Raw genomic sequence first — 8507 nt, 5'->3', positions numbered from 1 at the left:
GGGCGGGCCGACGTGGGGTCCCCAGCCCAGGGGGTGGTCCTCCCCCTCCGCGCTTGCGGGGGCCCCGGCCCGTCCCCCCCCGCGGCGGGGCTCAACCTCCGCCTCTCCCCACCGCCCGCTCCGCTCCGCTGGGCGCCGCCATCTTGAGGGGGCGGGGCGGGGGCGCAGCCTATGGGAAGCGCGGGCCCGCCTCCGCCGCTCTCGGATTGGTCGGTTTGAAGTACGCACGCGTCCGGAGGGCGGGACCGGCGGGGCTCAGGCTCCTGGGATTGGCTAGTGGGGAAGGGTGTAGCCCCGCCCCCCCTCGGGGGCCTTTAAAGGGGCAGCTGCGCGTGGGGGTCGCATGTGGGCCTGGATGCCCACGTGTCTGGGTATACATCACGTTTCTCTCTGGTTACAAATAAAATTGAAGCTTTGCTGAGACGCTCCGGGCCTCGGGCTGGATTATTCCAGCAAAAAACCCTAGCAATGCAGCGGGGCGGATTAAACCCAGTCTGCAGGGCTGTGAAATGGGCGCGTGGTGACCAGGAGCAGCAAACGGACAGCCGAATTGCAGGACGAAGGGTAGCTTGACGGATGGAGGCCGTGGAAACGAAAGGAGGGTGGTTAACGCCCATGGGATGGCGAGTTTAGGAGGGATCCAGTAGATGGTAACGAGCCACGAAGTTAAGGACTCCCAGAATAGAAACTCTGCTGCCCACCAGGCTGTTGGTTGCAAACTTCGGGGTGGCGTCTACCCACGATGCTGCTTGCGCCGTAGCTCGGTGCTGCCGTGTGGCATGAAGCATGATGCGCCGCTGCTGCGCAGTAGTAAAAAGTCACCGACGTCGCCAAAAAACCGTTCGGAGACACCGCTGCACGGGTACTGCGCAGTCATTTAGTACTTACGTATGCATCGCCGAATGACCGCGCAGTCAGTGTCTCGTGTAGACGCACCCTGGATGCAGCAGGAATCGAAGGGGGTTGCAAGTGCGCCACTGCCCTCTCCCCCTGTTCACCTCTGCACACGGGCACAAATAGCCTGAACTCTACCCAAATTGTGATGGGTTTAGCCTTGGCTGTTACTGCACGGGAGAGAGATCTGGGAGTCCCAGCAGACGGTCCTCTGCAAACACCAGCTTGGTGCTCAGCAGCCATAAAAAGGCAGAGAAAACGTTAGGGATTATTAGGAAGGGGCTCATAACCAAAGCAGAAATGTCATGATGCCTCTTTAAATCCGTGGGGCGTCCCTACCTGGAAGGCTGTGCCCAGTTTTGGTCCCCACACCTCAAAAATGATAAGAAGAGCGAGAGAAGGGCAGCAACGAGGGTTCGTGGTGTTGAAGGGCCTCCAATGGGCAAGCCCAGGCCTGTTCAGTTTAGAAAAGAGACACTTGAGGGGGCAAGATAAGGGTCTACAAAGTTTGCTACGGGTAAACTAAGGATTACTAGGGTTTACTAAGGGTTACTCAGATTGGACGAATGGACTGCAAGGCAGGAGTGTTGGGCTCAGTGAGTCATGATCAATAGCGCGATGTCTAGTTGGCAGCCGGCATCAAGTGGAGAGTCCCAGGGGTCAGTCCTGGGGTCGGTTTTGTATGATGTCTTCATCAGCAACCTGGAAAATGGGATGGATGCACCCTCAGCAAGTTTGCAGATGACACCAAGCTGGGGGAAGGAGTAGATATGCTGGAGGGCAGGGCTAGGATTGAGAGAGACCTTTACAAATTGGAGGATTGGGCCAAAAGGGATCTCATGAGGTTCAATAAGGACAAGTGCAAAGTCCTGCACTTAGAAAGGAAGAATCCCATGCACTGGTACAGGCTGGGGGCTGACTGGCTAAGTAGTAGCTCTGCAGAAAAGGACCTGGGGGTGACAGTGGACAATAAACTGAATATGAGCCAGCAGTGTGCCCTTGTTGCCAAGAAGGCTGACAGCATCCTGGGCTGCACTGGTAGGAGTGTTGCCAGCAGATCAAGAGCAGTGATTCTTCCCCTCTATTTTGCATGGGTGAGGCCACATCAGGAATCCTGTGTCCAGCTGTGGGCCCCCACTACAGAAAGGATGTGGACACATTGGAGAGAGTCTAGTGGAGGGCAACAAAAATGGGTGTGGGGCTGGGGGGAGGCTGGGAGAACTGGGTTTATTTAGTCTGCAGAAGAGAAGGCAGGGGGATTGAATAACAGCCTTCAGCTCCCTGCAGGGGGATTGCAAAGAGGATGGAGCTGGACTGTTTTCAGTGGTGGCGGGTGACGGAGGAAGGAGCAACGGGCTCAAGTTGCAGCAAGGGAGGTTTAAGTTGGATATTAGGAAAAACTGCACTAGGAGGGTGATGAAGCACTGGAACAGGCTTTCCAGAGAGGTGGTGGAGTCTCCATCCTTGGAGGTTTTTAAGCCCCAGTTAGACAAAGCCTTGGCTGGGATGATGTAGTTGGGGCTGGTCCTGCTTTGAGCAGGGGGTTGGACTAGATGTGACCTCCTGAGCTCCCTTCCAACCCTCGTTTTCTATGATTCTAAAATACTAAACGGTGAGGAAAAAGTAGATAGGGAAGTATTACTCTCTCTCACCACACAAGAAGTAGCGGTCTGTAACAGGCTATGGCAGGGGTGGGTAAAGTGCGGCTCGGGGGCACTCGCCAGGCCATTCTATCTGGCCCATGGGACCGCTAAAAAAATTAGAAAATTAATATTTGTCTGCCCTGGGCTGCCTGTCATGCAGCCCTCAATGGCTTGCCAAAACTCAGTAAGAGCCCCTCTGCCCAAAATAATTGCCCGCCCCTGAGCTATGGGCTGGCAGCCTGGATCAATTAGCCATCTGGCAACAAGCTGCTTGTGTAAGGGGCCTCAGCTGGCAGGCAATCAGCAATAAGGAGGGGAAGTTTGACTAGATGACCGGATATAAAAGTAGAGGAGAGGAAGTCAGGGTGTGGTACCTAGCGAGAAATGTTTGTATGGGGACAGAGGGCTCCTTGAAGGAAGGTTGCAGGGTAAGCGTTACTTCTTGCTGGAAGTGTTTATTTTAGAGTTGTTTTATATTTGCAATTGAGCCATCCAGGGTGTTACAGCTTGTGTTTTGAAGCCCAGAGAAGGACTGTTGCTGGGACCAGCTTCAAGGGCTCGAGGACTGATTAGAGCTGGGCTGACTGGCCACCTGCTACAGGGTCACACAATGAAACCAGCAGGTAGTAAGTTCAAAATAAGCAAAAGGAAGTTCTTGTTCACGCAGCGTGTTGTTGAAGCGTGGAGCTTGTTGCCACCAAATGTGGTGGAAGCTGATAGTTCAGCCAGCTTTGAAAAAGAGATTGGATATGATATTCTTGGAGGAATGCCTCTATTCTTGGGCATTGGTAGCTAGGGAATGAGGGGCATGGCCTGTGAATCAGAGTTTCCTTGACTTTAAATGCTGGAGGCTGCAAGTCCAAGAGGAGCAGTGGGAAAGACTCTGGTCACAGTCTGTTCACTCTCTTCTGCTGTCTGCCCGTGCGACAGGAGCCTGGGCAAGAGACTTACAGTCTGATTCATTAAGTGGTGAGCCTTATGTTATTACTTAAAATCCCCCTAACCACTGCCCCCCAGCATGCATTTCTGGGGTTGAGTGATTCACCTGAAGAAGCCTAGGCAGACTCCTGCCCAACCTGAAGCTTGTTTTTTTGAGTGGCGCAGTGGCTGCCCCCAGGCCTGTGTGCTATGTACAGAGCCCTGAATAAGAGACTGAGTTGAGCTGGGGTTATCGAGCCAAATCCACCCTGGGTCGCTCCAAACCACACATCTCTGCCATTGAGGGGACTCTCCTGAAGCAGCTTAGCAGGGCACTTCCCAAGCCAAAGACTGGGTTCAGAGGCTAGGGACAGAAATTACACGCAAACTGGTAAAAGTGTTCAGATTCCAGTTCAAATCTGTAAGACAACAGAAGTTCAGTCCATATAGCCCATGTCTAAAATGGTTGAAACCAGTTTAAGATAAACCTGGCTGGACGTAGTATCAGACTGAACTGATTTAGGTTAAATCCGATTCGGACTTCAGCAGCATGGTCACAGCCCCTTGCTCCGCGCCTCTCTTGCCCACCGCGTCCAGGCTGGAGAAGGGACTGATGTGTCCCAGGGCTCCAGGCAGGGGGCTGCTACTTGCCTACCCAGGGGGCAACTCCCTGCAAGCACTGGAGACAAATCCTTACACCAGCCAGTTGCTAGACCTGGCCCCCAACCACCCTCTCTGTGCTGCTGTCAGGGTGGGCAGCCCCAGGGGCTGGCATAGCTGGCAGTGCTCCTGTCCTCCCTGCCAGCACTTGGCAGGATGCCTAGAGTCCAGGGGGACTGCCAGGGGTCCCTGGGGGGCCAGCAGCACGCTCTGGGCACAGCAAGCCCCACTGCCCTGGTCCCAGCTCCTTGCTGATGTCACTCAACCCAAGCCCAGCCTGGCCATGGCACGCCCAGGCTGCCGCAGGGTGCTTCGGACCCCTTGTAGCAGCAGATCTAGCACCTGCCCCCACCTCGAGGCTCCCTTCCCTCCATCCTGGCTCCAATTTCTGGCACATGCCCTCCCGGGCTTGCCCCCAGCTCTGCACACGGGCTGCTGTGTCCTGTCCCCTCCCATCCCCTCCGCTGCCGGGCTGGAGCTGCTTTGGGCATTTATGGTAATGTTTGGGTTGCTTTCATTTAATAAAAAAAAAAAAAAAAAAAGGCAGCGGTCCCTGCTGCCTGAGCCTGGGTCCCTGAGCAGGAGGCAAGAGACACAGTGTCCTGGGACCTGCTAGCAGCCAGAGCCCCCCTGCCCCTGCTTCCTCCCTGCCCTGCATGCTTTTCTGGATCTGCAGCTGCTCTTCCCCCCCACACCCTGCTCTGGGTCCCCTGCACCGACCACCCCATAGAGGATGCAGGGTTCCCCCTAAGCATGACCAAGAGGGGCTCATCCAGCCTCACGGGGTGAAGGGAGCAACCTGCCCCCTCACCTGCTCTGTCCCCGGCAGGTCCCACGCTCCCTGCCTGGCCTCCTGCACCTGCCCCCCCACAAGCGTTGTTATTGCAGGTGGTGCCCGGAGGTCCCCCTGCCTGGCCCCAGTGCCGCCTCGGCAGCTGTGCTAACAGCAGCAGTAGCAGGCGTGAAGCCCAGCGCCGGCACTTTGAACACGGCCCCTCACCGGGCCACCCACCCTCCTCTAACCCGATTACAGAAACAAGTGAGCTCCCGGCCCCGGTTTGCGTCAAGGCTTGCCGTTCTGGAGAGGCAATTAGCCTGCTCTAACCTCGTTAGGACCCAGTTATGCCCATTTGGATGTGGGCAGCAGAACAGGCCCCCTCCTTCGGCTCCCGCGCTCGGTGGGCACTGTGGGTGGCCGGGATCCCAGGCAGCTGCAGCCAGCGCTGAGCCCAGGGGAATTGGGACCTGCTGGGCAGACTGGGCAGCAGCCAGTTTGAACTGGTACTGGAGCCTTTCCCGTGCCAAACCCTTGGCCAAGAGTGCGGGGTCCCTGTGAGCGTGGGAAGGGGGAGAAGGGCTCCTTCCGTCTCTGGGGTGGGACGGAGCTGCTGAGGGAAGGAGGGACGCCGGTTTCCCAGCGCTGGCTCAGGTCTAGGCGTTTGCACTTGGGCCAGAGCTGTGCCCGGCTCCTGGCTCAGGGTGCAGCCGCCAGAGTCGCTGCCACACTCTGTGCCTCAGTTTACCCAGGTGACGAGCAGGGCTCTGCGTGGCGCCGGCAGCAGAGCTGGTCCGGGATTGATGGGAGGCTGCAGGGGTCCTTCGGTGGCAGGGCCAGTGGCTGGGCAGGTGGGTCCTCAGCTTGGCAGACATGCAGGTGGGTGTGGGGCGGAGGCAACCACCGCTGCCCAGCCCCCCACATCACTGCCCCCCTTGTCAGCCTGCCAAGCCAAGGGCCTGGCCTTGGCGCTGCATCACTTGGCTCCGAGCTGCCTCTTCCCGGCTCACTCAGCCTGAGATCATTGCCGTGCTGAGAACTGCGGTTGAATGGACTCCCATGCAGGTGTCTTCCAGGAAACGAGGCATGAGCCAGCAGGGCTAGGGGGGCTAGCGAGCCAGCTCTGCACAAAGCCAGGCTCAAAGGCAGTTCACAAACATGGCGAGTGCATGGGGTTTCAGAGGCACACCAGGAGAGGGGTCAGGATTGAGCTGGGGGGCACAGAGGGGCTGGGAGGGCCCAAGCCCAGCCGTGGGGATGGCAGTGGAGCCATGGGTCGGGATCCAGGAGCGCTGGATCTGTGCATCCCAGGGGCTGCGGTGCTGGGGCCAGGCATGCAGCCGCAAGGTCTGGGCTGGGAGCCCTGCAGCAGCAGGGTGAGGCGGCTGGAGGGCAGGCCCCGAGGGAGGCAGGGTCCGGGCTGCGTGGGCGTCGGAGGAATGGGAAGCATGAGCATGCACAGAGAGGCAGGGCCCGGAGCCTCGTCCAGGCTGGGGGGAGCACAGGAGGGGAGGCTTGTGCAGAGCCCCCTCCCCCCCCACCGCCTGTGTGCAGACGGGCCTCTGTGCACAGAGCAAGGGGCCGCTCAATGCCAGCTCCCACTCCACCTCCTGGCGGGATCGGGCCCCTAATGAGACCCAGGGACCAAGGCAACCCCAGCCCCTCCAGGAAGAGGCACTTTCCTTTCCCAGCCTTTGTGCGACTCTCATCTCTGCAATGAGGCGGGAAGGGGGTGCATCCTTTCTGGACCCTCTCCAGCAAAGCCCTGGGAAAGCCCTGGCTGGAGCAGGCAGCGCTTGGGAACGCTCACTGCGCAGGCAGGGGGCTGGGGGACGGACATGCCCCAGTCTCTGTGACTCAGTTTCCCTGTCCCACTGTACAAAGTGCTCTGAGCCCAGCAAGCCGCCCATGTGCTGTTGCTAATGCCCCCCTGCTGCTGCCTGCCAGGTCTGGGGGTGGAGATGGGGAAGCAAGAGACCTGGCACCTGGGGCAAGGTGTAGGGCAATGCCAGGCAATGCCGTGCTCCCGCACTGGCCTCGGGTAAGGGCTCTACCCCTCGGCAGCATGGAAAGGAGGGCAAGACGCTGCCCAGGGAGCTAAGGCCTGGCAGGGAGGGGACCTGGGGGTCCTGGCCCCTCCAGGAGACAGGCAGGGACGAGTGGAGCTCCCTGCTTTGGCAGCTCCACCCCGGCCAGGGCCAGAGACAAAGAGGCCCCAGCTCCTGCCTGCCACCTGGGCCCAGCCCCTGGCCCAGTGCCCCCTGCCTTGGATTAATGAGCCGATTGAGGCAGGACGGGGCCCGGCTGGAGGCAGCTGCTCCCTCCCTCCCCACGGATAATCTGCCTTTGTGCGGGCGGCGCGGGGCACAAAGGGGCCTTTGCTGTGCGGGGCTGGGCTGGGCGGCTCGGCGCTCTCCCAAGGAAGAGGCGGGATAAATATAGCTGCTGGCTTCGTTCCCAGCCCCGGCCCCTTTCCTCTGGGAAACCCACTCTGGCCCCCGCTCCGCACTGTTTCCCCTGCCGGCTGCAGGGCCCCAGGGCAGCAGGTGCCTCCTGCCTGCGGACACGGCGATTTCCCCCTTCCCTGCACGCACCGAGGGGCCAGCGCCGGGCAGGGGCAGCTGAGCCTGGCAGCCCCGCAGCAGGCACCTTGCAAGTCTCAGACCATGGTTTGCATGCAGATGCACCCATGGACCGAGGAGGCTGCCAGCCTGCCCGTCGGGGACTCGGGCTGATGGAGGGTACCCCAGTTTGCAGCACAGTGGCTTGGGGGTCCAGGCTCCTGGGATTGGTCTGAGGCCCGGGCTCCCATGCTGCCCTCCTCCTGGGAGCGGTGGGGTGACGGCATTGCCCTGCTCCCTGGCACTGGGCTTGGAGATGGGGACACTCCAGCTGCAGGGCACCATCCTTCAGCCCCTGCCCGATGCTACCGCGCCAGGAGCGGGAGCAGGGCACTTGAGGCATCAACCTGGCCCTGCTCAAAAACCAGCTGCTGTTTTGTTTCTTGCCGGGGCCATTTCCCCCTCCTCTCACATCCTTCCTTCCGCTGGCCAGCACCCGCGCCCCATCTTGATTTTCCAAGACACTGTAAACAAAGGCTATTGTAGCCATGGTTAGTAATCCCCAAATAAAGAATGAGGAGAGCAGCCGGAGAACAGGAGCTGGGCGGTGGGGAGAGCGCAGGGCCTGCACCTCTGCCGGTTGGGGGCTTCGGCCCAGCGAAGCACTCGGGGCTGGTTGGAGGGCACAGGGCACCTCGTGGCTTGGTGCCTTGATACCTCTTGGCTGTGGTATCAAGTCATCGTGCGGCTTTGTTAGGCAGCTGAAACTGCCAGCGGCCACGGGAACAGTGGGTGAGCTAGAGCCATGCTAAGGTCGCTTTACATCACATGCGGGGCAACGGGGGTTCGTGCCTGCCTCACCCCTTCAGTCCTCCTCCAGGGCTTTGGGGAGCCAGCACGGTGCTCTGGATGGAAGGGGCAGGGTGGGGGTCTGGCCATGGAGCTGGGGGGCCCCAGTTCCTCTCCCATCCCCCCGGCGTCTGCCCCCTTCCCAGGGGCACGAATGAGCCAGGCTCCCGCCCAGCTGCCTTTCCTCAGCCAAGCCCCGGGCAGGAA

At 59.8% G+C, this 8507-nt stretch overlaps 2 protein-coding genes across 9 annotated transcripts in view; one reads left to right on the top strand and one right to left on the bottom strand.

The window, feature by feature from the left end:
* The window catches only part of RNF26 (ring finger protein 26), a 2987-nt gene extending 2593 nt beyond the window's left edge, over positions 1 to 394 (bottom strand). Inside the window, exon 1 of the mRNA XM_006020377.3 lies at positions 45 to 394. The gene's annotated coding sequence lies outside the window, so the exon portion shown is untranslated. The remainder of the gene's footprint in view (positions 1 to 44) is intronic.
* The window catches only part of MCAM (melanoma cell adhesion molecule), a 30815-nt gene that overhangs the window by 4906 nt on the left and 17402 nt on the right, over positions 1 to 8507 (top strand). The window contains exon 1 of one of the 8 annotated variants that reach the window (XM_025199986.1): positions 2901 to 2965. The exons of the other annotated variants lie outside the window; for them this stretch is intronic. The gene's annotated coding sequence lies outside the window, so the exon portion shown is untranslated. Of the gene's footprint in view, positions 1 to 2900; positions 2966 to 8507 lie in introns of those variants that run through there. 8 annotated transcript variants of the gene reach the window in all.

Source organism: Alligator sinensis, unplaced genomic scaffold (assembly GCF_000455745.1).
Source record: "Alligator sinensis unplaced genomic scaffold, ASM45574v1 scaffold278_1, whole genome shotgun sequence".
Lineage (NCBI taxonomy): Eukaryota > Metazoa > Chordata > Crocodylia > Alligatoridae > Alligator > Alligator sinensis.
Note: the sequence above shows the minus strand (reverse complement) of the source record. Positions and strands in the feature narration are given on the sequence as shown.